The following is a 13,692-nucleotide window of genomic DNA, read 5'->3' as shown; positions in this document are numbered from 1 at the left end:
GTTCAGCATAAACACATGGTAAGAGACCCTCCCTGCCCTGAGGAGCTAGCATGCTAAATAAACAAGACAGGCTTAGAATTGGATTGTCATGACCCACCATTCTTGAACTGGAGCCAGCAGGATTCATGGGAGCAGCCTCGCTCCAACCCTCTAGCCTGCTGACAATGGCTTACCCAGCCCCAATGTGAACCTCCACCTCCAAGGTCCAACAGATAGACCCCCAGAGTGGGCGATTGACCCCCTTGACCCTGCTTAAGCCAATAGTGGGAGAAGGAAGCTATCTGAATAACTGGGCTCCTGATCCTGTGCTCCACCCCTGTCCTTTGCCCCAGCCCCCTGCTTAATTTCCTGATATCTGACTTGTGGGTCCTGATCTCCAGTTTGCCTCTTGCCTCTGACCCCTGGTATCCTGTCCTGTCCTGACGTGTGGTTCTGATCTACAGATTGTCTCCTGCTTCTGACCTCCGGGTATCCTGACCTAGCTGACTCTTGTGACTGTCTTGTGACTGTGGACACTGGCTCAGAGTACCAGGGCTGTCCGCCCATGACCTGTGTTGGAATTATTAATAATATTTGAAATTATTAATATGACTATGGGAAACCACCAAACACTAATTTCACCATAAATTCCTTTATTAAATCCAAAGGCCAAATGGTAGTTATACAAATGCTCTAAACACACCTAAAAAGCCTAAATAATAAGCCATTTACTACATTCAAACAGTAACAAAACATTTATAAGCATTTGATCAAGATACTTACAAACAGGCTAACCCCAGGGGTGCTTAGACCCATATTGGTCAGCTCCAACGTGGTCAGGCAGGTATTAGCAATGAACCCTTTAAGAGTTTGCTTTTTATACCCTTTAACAAGCGAGTGATGTCATTGCCAATGACTGACTTCAGATAAAACCCAATTGGAGACAGTTCACCCTTATTTCCAGTCTTCATCCAGATAAGATTTACAGCCTCTTTGCCTTTCCTCCTTATCTCTTCCCCTCCTCCTGGCTGACCAACAGCATTTTCCTTGCACCTGGGTTCACACAGAGATAACACTGATATGTGGGGTGGGAAGGACCATGTTGTCTCTTTTTAAAAGAGGTTCTTTTTGTCTTATTGAAAACCATCAGCACTCACCCTGATCAGTCACTACAACCTGGTCATGACGGGGACGGGAAAGAGGAATAGGGAGGTGAAATGACCTGTCCAAGGTCACAACGTTACTTGGATTGTAAACCCTTTGGAGCAGGGACTGTCTTTTGCTCTGTGTATGTACAGCATCTAATGCAGTGGCCCTGGCCTGTGACTGGACTGCTACAGATGGGCTATCTCTGCAGACAGGTTTGAAGCTGAATTGCGCTCACAGTTTTGTGAGCATCAACTTTTCTAATATAAACAGCGACGGTTCTAGGGAAAAGACATCAATTTATTTATTTCCCTGTAGCCTGCTGTTGTCATCTGAGATAACACTTGTCTTTAACTGGAGATGAAAGATGCCTGGTGGTATGGAGGTTATTGGATTGTCCCCTGATTGTCAGGGATATATCAGGAAATTTTACCTCGTAAATGGAATTTCTGCTTAAAGATATAAGATCCCCCTCCAAGCATGTTTACAGGGGCCAGTTATCTGGTGTTGACATTAATTGTACTGGCATATATTGCAGAAAAGCCTCAGGTGTTCATTAGCTCAACTGCAAGACCCTTCCATGTATTACAGTCTAGCCTAATATACTTCGCAGATACATACCTTTCTTTGTGCAGTCAGTCTGGACAATTTTATGCAGATGGCTCACTGGCTGAGTCCTATATGTGCATTGCTAATGATTAAGGATGCGCTTTTATTTGTTGCATTTCTATATACAGCTCAGCTTCTTTTCCATGTATCCGTCTTCTATTTAAAGACCACGAGAAAAGCCTTTAAGGATAAGTTGAGTTAATCCTACTATAGAACCCATTAGTATCCTAGAATGGTTCTCAGACCTTTTCATATTAGAAACATTCTTACTACATTTTCGTTGAGAAGGTCCAGTTCCCCCATGCTTTGGACCAGAGACTTCAAATTAGACAGGAGCTACCTCGTAAATACTTGAGTGTGTGTCTCCGTTTGGTGTGCAAAGGATCCCAAGAAAATTAGAATTCTCAGCTGCAAACTGCTGAATATGAGATGTCAAACTTCCACTTATGGTTGTGGTCTGTTAACATCTGTATTGTTGTAATTCTTGTTGAGGAGAAGGAAAAGGTTTAGCTACCACAGTCAGGTAAAAATCCAAGGAGGAAGCTTGAATTGGCTTTGAGGTTGTGGTTTAGACATGAAACAGTAATTTTGTTTCACTATCAAAGCATTCAACCAGCTCTAAAATCCAACACTGCTCTACAGCCAAAATGCTTCTGAAATAAATGTAGTCAAACTTTACTAATTCTGGGTCACTGAGCACGAAAATGATGCTTAAAATTGTTGATTGGCTCTAGTTTTCAAGATATGCTATTGGGTCAGTATATACGACCCTTGACTTGGGAATGGCGGAGGATAAGTGAGTTATAAAGGGAAGGGATCTCAATTTAAACCAGAAATTACTAAAATACATCTTTGACTGGATCTATGAATAAATCTATGACTGGGTTTGGACAGTACTTGCTTTTTAGGCAAAACAATGAATGATGCAATCTGAAGCTGGTATTGCGTCATACATTATATGAATTGCATCATGTTATTCCTAGCAGTCATGGATGATGCAATCATAACGAAGCTTACATCACTCTGCTGAACAAATTGCCCTATATCAGCTCTAGAAATCATACAGTGTCGTGCTGTCTTATTTGTCAGTGTTTGATTTTGCAAAGGGACACATTTCTGTTTAGCCAAAGTGAGCAGAGATGCCTCGTACTTGTGTGAACAGTGACCGTTGCATCACAAAAGCGCAGTATAACCACTATGGTTAAGAAAGCCTATCACCTTTATTTTGGCTGCAAAATTGGAGATCAGGACAAGAGGTGGGCCCCACACATATGCTGCAACACTTGTGCAACAAATCTTCGCCAGTGGTCGAACAGGAAAAGGAAATCTATGCCTTTTTATCTATGCCTCATTGCAGTGCCAATGATTTGGAGAGACTATTGCTGGACAGTGACAAGAGATGCTCCATTTAATGAATACAAGAGACAAGCCAAGAAGCGCCGAGTAGACACTGAATAGGACTAAACTATGTACATAATAGTTTTTTGCCTTTTGTTTCATAATAAATTTTATTTATATAACCCTTTTGCTGATTTTTAAAGTGTTACATAAACAGGACAGGTGAAATATTATCATGTAAAGCAACCAAAAACACATGAAAAGACCTAGGTTTACAATTTATGATTAAAACTCTACTATCTACACAATATACATAGACATAAAATGTAAAAACTTAAATATCTTAGAAACAGTAGCCAATCAGTTGTTTTAATTGTCATATTTGAATTCAGCACATCAAAATACATAATAAATAGCACATTTTATCTCTGAAGCAGACGACTTCTCAAAAATTGTAGACCAGTGCAAATGCACAGCCACCTCCTTCAATTCCTTTTTTGGATTTATATGGGTTGATTTGTCCTGGCTGGAGGCCAAGTCACAAGGAGGAAGCTGTATCTCCTGGAGCAAGGGGGCTGCAGGGGGAGACAATGATGAGTGAAGAGACCACCAGAGAAAGGTGCAGCACCTGGAAGGAGATAATCCCCAGAGTGGCCAGGAGTAGGTGCCCCTAGTGGTGAGTGGACCTGTGACACATGCTGACCCGTATTATCTCCTTGTTTTCGTGTGCTCCCCCATTTGGTCTCTCTCTTGCCTTATGCTTGGATGGGAGACTCTTTGGGGCAGGGACTGTCTTTTTGTTCTATGTCTGTACAGCACCTAGCACCGTGGAGTGCTGGCCCATGACCAGGGCTCCTAGGTGCTACGGTAATACATACTATTTATTTTAAAAAGAGCTTCACTGAAGCCAATGGAGAGAGACTTGTGTGACTCTACTGGAAGTGAGAGGGGGAAACAGGTCGTTAGCGTCTCATTATTTCTATGCAATGCACACACTGCAGTGCATGGAAATAAATTCCACAGATGGTGACCCTGCCCTACAGAATGATTGCGAAGAGAATGTTTGATTTCTTTGACAGTAAAAAGCTCCCCAGAAATTTAATACAGATAATCAACAGGCAAACAGCAGTGCATAGTCTCTGCAAGGCTGTTAGTTTGTGTTCACCAAAGAAGTCTGGTTTTTTTATTTTTGTTTTGACATGGCTAAAAATAGAACCAGTCTTATTTATTGAACATAAGAACGGCCAGACTGGGTCAGACCAAAGGTCCATCTAGCCCAGTATCCTGTCTTCCGACAGTGGCCAATGCCAGGTGCCCCAGAGGGAATGAACAGAACAGGTAATCAACAAGTGATCCATCCCCTGTCGCCCATTCCCAGTTTCTGGAAAACAGAGGCTAGGGACACCATCCCTGCCCCATCCTGGCTAACATCCATTAATGGACCTATTGTCCATGAACTTATCTGGTTCTTTTTTGAACCCTGCTATAGTCTTGGCCTTCACAACATCCTCTGGCAAGAAGTTCCACAGGTTGACTGTGTGTTGTGTGAAGAAATACTTCCTTTTGTTTGTTTTAAACCTGCTGCCTATTAATTTAATTTGGTGACCCCTAGTTCTTGTATTATGAGAAGGATTAAATAACACTTCCTTATTTACTTTCTCCACACCCATCATGACTTTATAGACCTCTATCACATCCCCCCTTAGTCGTCTCTTTTCCAAGCTGAAAAGTCCCATATGGACTCTCCTCATATGGAAGCTGTTCCATACCCCTAATAATTTTTGTTGCCCTTTTCTGAACCTTTTTCAAGCCCAATATATCTTCTTTGAGATGGGGTGACCACATCTGCACGGAGTATTCAAGGATGTGGACATACCATGGATTTATATAGAGGCAACATGATATTTTCTGTCTTATTATATATCCCTTTCTTCATGATTCCCAACATTCTGTTCACTTTTTTGACTGCCGCTGCACATTGAGCGGATGTTTTCAGAGAACTATCCACAATGACTCCAAGAGCTCGTCCTTGAGTGGTAACAGCTAATTTAGATCCCATCATTTTATATGTATTGTAATGGTCCTTTTTTTACCATCACAAGCCCTGATTTGGGGAGTCATTAATGACTCAAGTTTATTCACTCTTTTGAAGTTGAGAAGAGGAAAATAGAGCTAAAATTAAACAATTATGGAACAAGTACAGCCACAATGTAATTGCAGTGACTTCAGTAGAATTGCATCTGCTTAGAGAGGATCTGAATTCGTCCCTGCTTCTTTCATTAATGCACCTACCACACTAATAGCATTAAATACAGGGATAGGGATATCTATGCCCATTATATTACATGAGGAAGTTGATTGTTGCTGACAGGTATTAGTTTATAATACATGTGAGAGCATCACCTAGTGAATTTGGAAATAGGAATTCTTAGGTTATAGTCCTGGCTTTCCCATTGGTTTAGTGGGCCGGATCCTGCTTCTGTTAAGTTTTAACTTTAATGGGAGCAGGACTGTGCTTATGTGTGACCTTGGAAGTCCCTTGCATTTCCCAAAAGAGTCTTCTGAGTTTGGGTGCCCAACCAGAAACACCTTGGACCTGAATTTCAGGGGTGCTTTGTACTTGCAGCACCCAGTGAAGACAGTTGAGGCTTTGGGTGCTCAGAATCTTTGAAAATCAGACTCTATATGTTCCAGGTTCAACGCCACAAAAATGGTGCCCCCCGAGCACTTACACTTCTTTAATCAAGACAATATCAATGGGAAATATTTTAAGATATTTGCCCGTTTCAAGTAAGGGCTTCTAATGATCTGTGTAATTTTGCCAAAATTGGCTAGTTGTGTGAAAAGCAGACTGGTTACATTTGTTCTATCCAGAGGCAAACCCTGGAGACACAGTATAAACTATGTACTAAGCAGCATATGTCTTCCAAAAAAAAAAAAAATGGAATGGAGATACACCTGACAGAGAATGTACGTATGCACACTGCCAGAGCTTAGTTAGCGTTCCAGAATCAAGACCCTTTTCTCACATGATGTGCTGAACATTTCCTGCCCAATCATACAACACTAATATTGAGGACATTGCCGAAGCTAAATCTACCAAGAGCAGGTAGTTTAGGACACTGATATAATGTTTGCAATCTTTGAGCTTTCAAATTCTACCTAGAGTTGTGGGAAGGTAGTCTGTTTCCATACGGGAAATCAGTGGTAATTTGCAGCACAGGAAATCCTCAGACAAATTCTTAGGCTCCAGAACTTCAGTCCATATCAAGGACTGAATTCCTTCTGTAGTTGTATAGCCAATCAATTTAATTTCAATGAGGAGGAAGGAGGAGCATATATTGTCTAACAAAACAAAATTTAGCCCTAAATATTCACGATTGCAATCATCTTGGTGAAGTGTCAATGGTCAGGTTTAATATCCAGCAGGATATAAGGGCTTGATGCCACAAACCTTTATGCATGTGATTAGTACCTCTAGCATTCATGGGATGTCATAAGAATGGCCATACTGGGTCAGACCAATGGTCCATCTAGCCCAGTATCCTGTCTTCCAACAGTGACCAGTGCCAAGCGCTTCAGAGGGAATGAATAGAAGAGGACAATTATTGAGTGATCCATCCCCTGTCATCCAGCCGTAGCATCTAGCAGTCAGAGGTTTAGGGACACCCAGAGCATGGGCTTGCATCCCTGACCATCTTGGCTAATAGCCATTCATGTACTTAACCTCCAGGCACTTATCTAATTCTTTTCTGAACCCAGTTTTACCTTTGGCCTTTACAACATCCCCTGGCAATGAATTCTACAGGTTGTGTGTTGTGTGAAGAAGTACTTCCTTTTGTTTGTTTTAAACCTGCTGCCTATTAATGTCATTGGGTAACCCCTGCTTCTTGTATTATGGGAAGGGGTAAATAATGCTTCCTTTTTTCCTTTCTCCAAATCATTAATGACTTTATTGACCTCCATTATATCCCCCCTTAGTCATCTTTTTTTCTGAACAGTCCCAGTCTTTTTCAACTCTCCTCATATAGAAGCTGTTCCATGCCCCTAATAACTTTGGTTGCCCTTCTCCGTACCATTTCCAATTCTAACATACCTATTTTGAGATGAGGCAACCAGAACCACATCCAGTATGCAAGGTGTGGACGTACCATGGATTTATATAGTGGCATTATGATATTTACTGTCTTATCTATCCCTTTCCTAATGGTTCCTAACATTCTGCTCACTTTTTTGACTGCTGCTGCACATTCAGCTGATATTTTCAGAGATCTTTCCACAATAACAGCAAGATCTTCCTGGAGTGTTAACAGCTAATTTAGACCCCATCATTTTATATGTATAGTTGGGATTGTTTTCCGATTTGCATTACTTTGCATTTATCAACATTGAATTTCATCTGCCATTTTGTTGCCCAGTCACCCAGTTTTGTGAGATCCCTTTGTAACTCTTTGCAGTCTGCTTTGGTCTTAACTATCTTGAATGATTTTGTATTGTCGACAAATTTTGCCACTTCACTGTTTACCCCTTTTTCCAGATCATTTATGAATATATTGAACAGTACTGGTCCCAGTACAGATCCCTGGGGGAACCCCGCTATCCTCTCTCCTTTCTGAAAACTGACCATTTATTCCTACCCTTGGTTTCCTGTCTTTCAACCAGTTACTGATCCATGAGAGAACTTTCCCTCTTATCCCATAACAGCTTTCTTTGCTTAAGTGCCTCTGGGGGAAGGACCTTGTCAAAGCCTTTCTGAAAGTCCAAGTACACTATATCCACTGGATCACCTTTGCCCACAAGTTTGTTGATTCCCCTCACAGAATTCCAATAGATTGGTGAGGCATGATTTACCTTTACAAAAGCAGCATTGACTCTTCCCTAACAAATCATAAAAACAACAAGGAGTTGTGGCACCTTAAAGACTAACAGATTTATTTGGGCATAAGTTTTCGTTGGTAAAAAACCGCTTCTTCGGATGTTTGTGTGGATACAGACTAACACGGTTACCCCCTGATACCTAACAAATCATGTTCATTTATGTGTCTGCTAATTCTGCTCTTTACTAGAGTTTCAACCAATTTGTCTGGTACTGAAGTACTGTATTACGATACTGTGTAATAGCAGATGGACACTGTTCTAAAAGAGAGCTACAGGTGAAGAAGCTCTGGATTGCACTGGTGTATTATACCAATTTGAAGGACAGAGATATTTGCAAACCAAACCTTTGATAGGATCTTTCAGAACTCTTGTGATAATATCAGCATCCAATAATTATGTCAGTAATCAATTTGAATATAACCTTATAAAATTATTTCCCCTCTCCGTTTGAAACCGCTCTCTCTTCTGGGTTTACAGGGAGACATTGGTTCTCTTGGGCATCACAAGTACCAGAAATCTCATGCTAACCCTCCAGGTGGCTATGATGTCTCTGCTGGCATCTGACTCTTCTGGTATTTGTAGTATCACAGAATGATGAATGTGGGGCATCATTAGCATTCAGCAAACCTGGAAAAACAGATTTCATGGCAGGAGGAGAGTGGTTTGAAAGAATTTTTGGAAAGTAAATTAAAACACATTACAGTGCTCAATCTCCTGTGCCCAGCCCAGTTAGCATGGACATTCAAATCACATTTCTGATCTTGCCTACAATTCCCTTTTCTCTATACAATTGACTTTTAGCTAGAGATGGACACAGAATCCAAACAACTCAGAAACATGAGGAAGATCAGATCTGGGTCCAGATTTCAACTTCACAGTTCAGGTTTATTTTTATGATGGTGCAGTTCAGAACGCCAAATCCCAACACACTTGTGAAGTGGCTTGGCTTTGGATCTGAAGTTTAGAACTTGAATTTGGATCGAAGCTTCACAACTGACCCTCTTTTGCTATGAACATTACAGAGTTTAATAGGGTGACTTTCCAGTTCTTACTATTTATTACAATATATTCCAACATTAAGGCCCCAATCCAGCAAGCTCTTAAGCATATACTCAATTATAAGCATGTGAGTAATCCCACTGTAATTGATGGAACTGCTCAAGTGCTTGGATGTAAGCACGTTTAAGTACTCTACTGGATTAGGGCCTTTCGAAAAAATGAAATAAAATATCATTGTCACTGTTTCATGGGAACTGCTAGGGTAACCAGGCTTTTCCTTTCCCAAAAGGATCCTAATAAACTTAAAACCCTTTTCATCCACACATTGAGACCCTGAATGTCTGCCTGTCTAACCAGCCCTATGTATGGAACTTGAATCATTTCAGAGAATGCTACCATGGACATCCTGGTCTTTAATCTCTTACCTAGCAGACTAAATGTGGCCTCCAGGACCTCTCTCCTACCTTTCCTTATGTCATTGATACCTCTGTGTACCATGACATGCGGCTTCTCCCCAGCACTGCACATACGTTTGTCTAGATATCTCAAGAGGTCCTCAACCTTTGCACGCAGCAGGCAATTTACCAACTGGTTCCCCCAGACATCACAAACCCAACTATCTATATTTCTAAAAATTGAATCCCCCATTACTATTACCAGATCTCTTCCTAACAACAGGGATTTCCTCCCTTGGAGGGGTATCCTCCGTGTGAGGGGATACCATAACATCATCTGGAAGGAGGGTCCCAACTATGGGATCATTTCCCTCCTCTCCAGTTTGATGTTCTTTTCCCCTAGGACTTTCATCCTCCTCAACAGCACAGAGGCTGTCAGACTGGGGGTGGGACCATTCTACTGTGTCCTGGAAAGCCTTGTCATTGTACCTCTCTGTCCCTAGCACCTCTAGTTCAGCCTCTCTGACCTCAAGACCAGAGGTACCCAGCATCTCTCAGGATTATTAAATAACTCCAAATGCTGGAATATAGATCTGATTCAAAGCCCATGGAAGTCAGTTGGAGTCCTTCCATTAACGACAGTGGCTTTGGATCAGTGTCAGTGGAGAGAACCTAAAGGCCCTTGTAGTGTAGGCTAGAACTATTGGTTGAAAAATTATGAATAGAGAGCAGGTTCATGAAAATCATAGTTTTGCAGGCATTTCACAAACTGATAAGAATAAAATCCATTGAATAAAGTTTTCTCCATCAGTAGATTGACCAGTGTCACCGTGCCTCAGTGGGTCAGAACTGAGAATACCAAATTCAGGACAAACTGCTGAGAAATAGGGCAGACACACCCCAAAACTGGTGGTTATTGTCCCATAAGATATACCAAACCAGCAACAAAAGTAACCTTCTGTTTCACCACACTGGCTAACAAGAAGTCAGAAAAGCAGTCTCCTTAGGCATTCTGGTCCTTGTTTCACCGCCAAAGACACTAGACTTAATGAGTGATGGTTATTTATAACCAATTTCATCAACCAAAGGGTTCTTCTGATCCCAAAGGATCAGCCACATACCCAGGTCAATATACAACTCAGCTCTTACCCAATAATCACACTGTTGACAGTCCCTTAGTATCTAATATCTAAAGGTTTATTTATAAAAAGAAAGAAAGGTGAGAGTTAAAATTGGCTAAAGGAATCGAATACATACAATAAAGGCAAAGTTCTTGGATCAGGCTTGTAGCAGTGATGGAATAAACTGTTGGCTTGTTAAGTCTCTGGTTGTTTCCAAATCATTGGAAGGTCCTCCGTCCCTTGGTTATAATACTCCCATTAGTATAAGTTCATAGTCCAGAGGTTTGAGCAGGAAAGAGGCAAAATGGAGATGTTCCCAGGGTCTTTTATAGCTTCTTCCAAGTGAAGAGAAACCCATTGTTTCAAGAAAGCCCTCTGCACAGGAAAAATACAGGTAACAAGATGGATTTTGGAGTCACGTGGGCAAGTCACGTGTCTATGCCGACTTCGCTTAGTCATAGCAAAGGCCATTACCCATACTCTAGATAGAATGTTCACAGGAAAGTCCATTACGTGTAGATAGGCGTCTTTCATTGTGTGTTAAGTGTTCTTTGATGGGCAGGGCCGGCTCCAGGCACCAGCTTGCCAAGCAGGTGCTTGGGGCGGCCACTCTGGAGAGGGGCGGCACTTCCAGCCATTCGGCGGCAATTCGGTGGATGGTCCCTCACTCCCGCTCGGAGCGAAGGACCTCCCGCCGAATTGCCACCACAGATTGCGATCGCGATCGCGGCTTTTTTTTTTTTTTTTTTGCCGCTTGGGGCGGCAAAAACCCTGGAGCCGGCCCTGTTGATGGGCCATTCAACTTGAATAGTTATTTCACAATGTGCTGGCTAAACATCTTGTTGGTGTTACTACAGGAGCAAGCATTTAAAATACAGGTACATAGTTAATATTCATAACTTCAGATACAAAAATGATAGATGCATGCAAATAGCATAATCAGATTCTGCAAATCATAACTTTTCTATTGACCCCTTACTTGACAAACTTTGTATAAGATTTGTTGCAATTGTAGCAACAATGATCTACATGGTCCTATTTTAATCAGATAATGTCACACCCAGCTATAACTGTAGGGACAAAAATGGATAACCCAACATAACGGAGTACAGAAGAGGTCATTATTGACACAAGGCACTCGCTACTGTAATTTGTCACACTCAAAAAATCAGATCACACAAGTAGGTACAAATGTGTCATGTCATTAATATCGCCTACCATGCAGCAAATTGCTTGTCATGCTTCATTTATACTCATTTATGACTAAACAGGAGTATCTGGAAAGAAATATATTGTACACAGCCTTGTGTAACCACAGTTTTTAACTCCTATGGTTTCCTGATGCAGCTAGAGCAGTGCAGAGCTGAACAGAGAACCCCTTTTTTAATTGTTCTATCTGCAAGCACAGACCAAAACAAGAGTAAGAATTTTGATGACTTACTCACATTAAATAGACATTAATCAGTCATAAATCTTTTCTTTTTCTACAGGAGCCCCAGTGGCCTAATGGATAAGGCAATGGCTTTCTAAGTCAGAGATTGTGGGTTCAAGTCCCATCTGGGGTGAAAAACTACTTTCTTCCTGTATAATGCAAGGAAACCTTGGTCTTATTGGGGGGGGGGGAATAGCTCAGTGGTTTGAGCATTGGCCTGCTAAACCCAGGATTGAGTTCAATCCTTGAGAGGGCCATCTAAGGATCTGGGGCAAAAATCTGTCAGGGACAGTACTTGGTCCTGCTGTGAAGGCAGGAAAACTGGACTCAATGACCTTTCAAGGTCGCTTCCAGTTCTATGAGATAGGTATATCTCTTGCTTTCATCCAGAACAGATGGTATTGCCTTAGTTAGAAATAAGGGAAAACCATAATATGCATTTATTAGAAAAACATGTTTTTTTGCAATGGAGGCTGACTGGGAACTTGGAATTTGGGACTTCAGTAAAGTATCATGATCACTTACAGGATAACATCAACTGGAAGTGGCAGTTGTCACAGGAGAATGGTCTCCTGCCACGACACAAAGGCCAGGATGGAACTGGGATGTTGACTCTCAACACAGCGGAAATCTTCCAGGGGTCAATCTGCTAACTCTGAAAGTTGTCTCTAAAAGCAGGCCATACTTTTATGAATTAGTTTGTTTCTGTCTGGCTAACCTTTTATCTCTGGTCTCTCCAAGATATTTTAATATGTCCTTCACCATGGTATGATATAGTGGTCTGAGTATAGGAATGGGAGCAAGGAACTCCCAGATTCTAACACAGGCTCTGACACTGGCTCCCTCTATAGACTTGACCAAGTCACTCAGCCACTGCCAGGGCTTCCTTATCTCTAAAATGGGGTAATCGCTATGTAAGTAATAAGTTATTGTTTGCAAAGCATTTTGAAGATAAAGTGCTATGTAAGTGATAGCGCTGATTCATGCCACTCAGCTTTGCAAGCTGGCATGGATCCCATAGTCAGAACCATTTTCTGTCCTTGTGAACACTGCAGGAAACTCCTATTTGCAGCAATGGGATTTGCATGAGCGTATCAGGTGACAGAATATGGCCTGTAATCATGGGATGAACCTCAAATGTTTTGCGCTTCAGGCTCTGTTCAGATATGCGCTCCAAATCTTTGGAAGATTATTGGAAACACCTGAACCTGTCCAAACCTTATGGGTCTCCAAAAGTCAGCAGAAGCTGCCTTGTAACAAGATTTTTAGTACTTTCAATTAATGCTAGAGCCAGATATGTCACAAGAATGGACCTTTCTCACCTTATTTCAGCAATTATAGTCTGCGTCCAAACTAGGCACATGAAGATGAAAGCCAGTGGCAAAATGCCTATTGTATGTTACAGAGAATTTGGTTCTGGTTCAATTCCAGAAACAAGCAAAGGTTGATGTGAGTTGTTTCACCCAACCCTTGTGTTGAGTGACAAGCGACATGGGAACGGATCAGATTTATTTTCAGTGTTTCGGAAAACATAGGTTTCCTTTTATTGCACATCTATATGATATGGGCCAGATTCTCTTGTGCATTACAACTCCATTACATCATCCAAGTGCCGTAAAGGGACCATCATTTTGCTGCAGATTTCCATGCTGCGAGGGAACTCCCTGACACTCTGAACTGTGCTGCAGCCAGTGATGAGAGTGTCATGTGCTGGAGAGGTGTGGTTGAGTAGAGCTCTTCTATGCCAATCCTCCACTGGCATCAGTTCCATCAAGGACTCTTGGCGGGTGCGGTA

At 41.7% G+C, this 13,692-nt stretch overlaps 1 non-coding gene across 1 annotated transcript; it reads left to right on the top strand.

The window, feature by feature from the left end:
* Positions 1-11,957: 11,957 nt before the first annotated feature.
* Positions 11,958-12,030, top strand: TRNAR-UCU (transfer RNA arginine (anticodon UCU)). Its single transcript has one exon. It is a non-coding gene; the product is annotated as a tRNA-Arg (tRNA).
* The last annotated feature ends 1,662 nt before the right edge of the window (positions 12,031-13,692 follow it).

This window comes from Emys orbicularis, chromosome 11 (genome assembly GCF_028017835.1).
Source record: "Emys orbicularis isolate rEmyOrb1 chromosome 11, rEmyOrb1.hap1, whole genome shotgun sequence".
NCBI lineage: Eukaryota > Metazoa > Chordata > Testudines > Emydidae > Emys > Emys orbicularis.
Note: the sequence above shows the minus strand (reverse complement) of the source record. Positions and strands in the feature narration are given on the sequence as shown.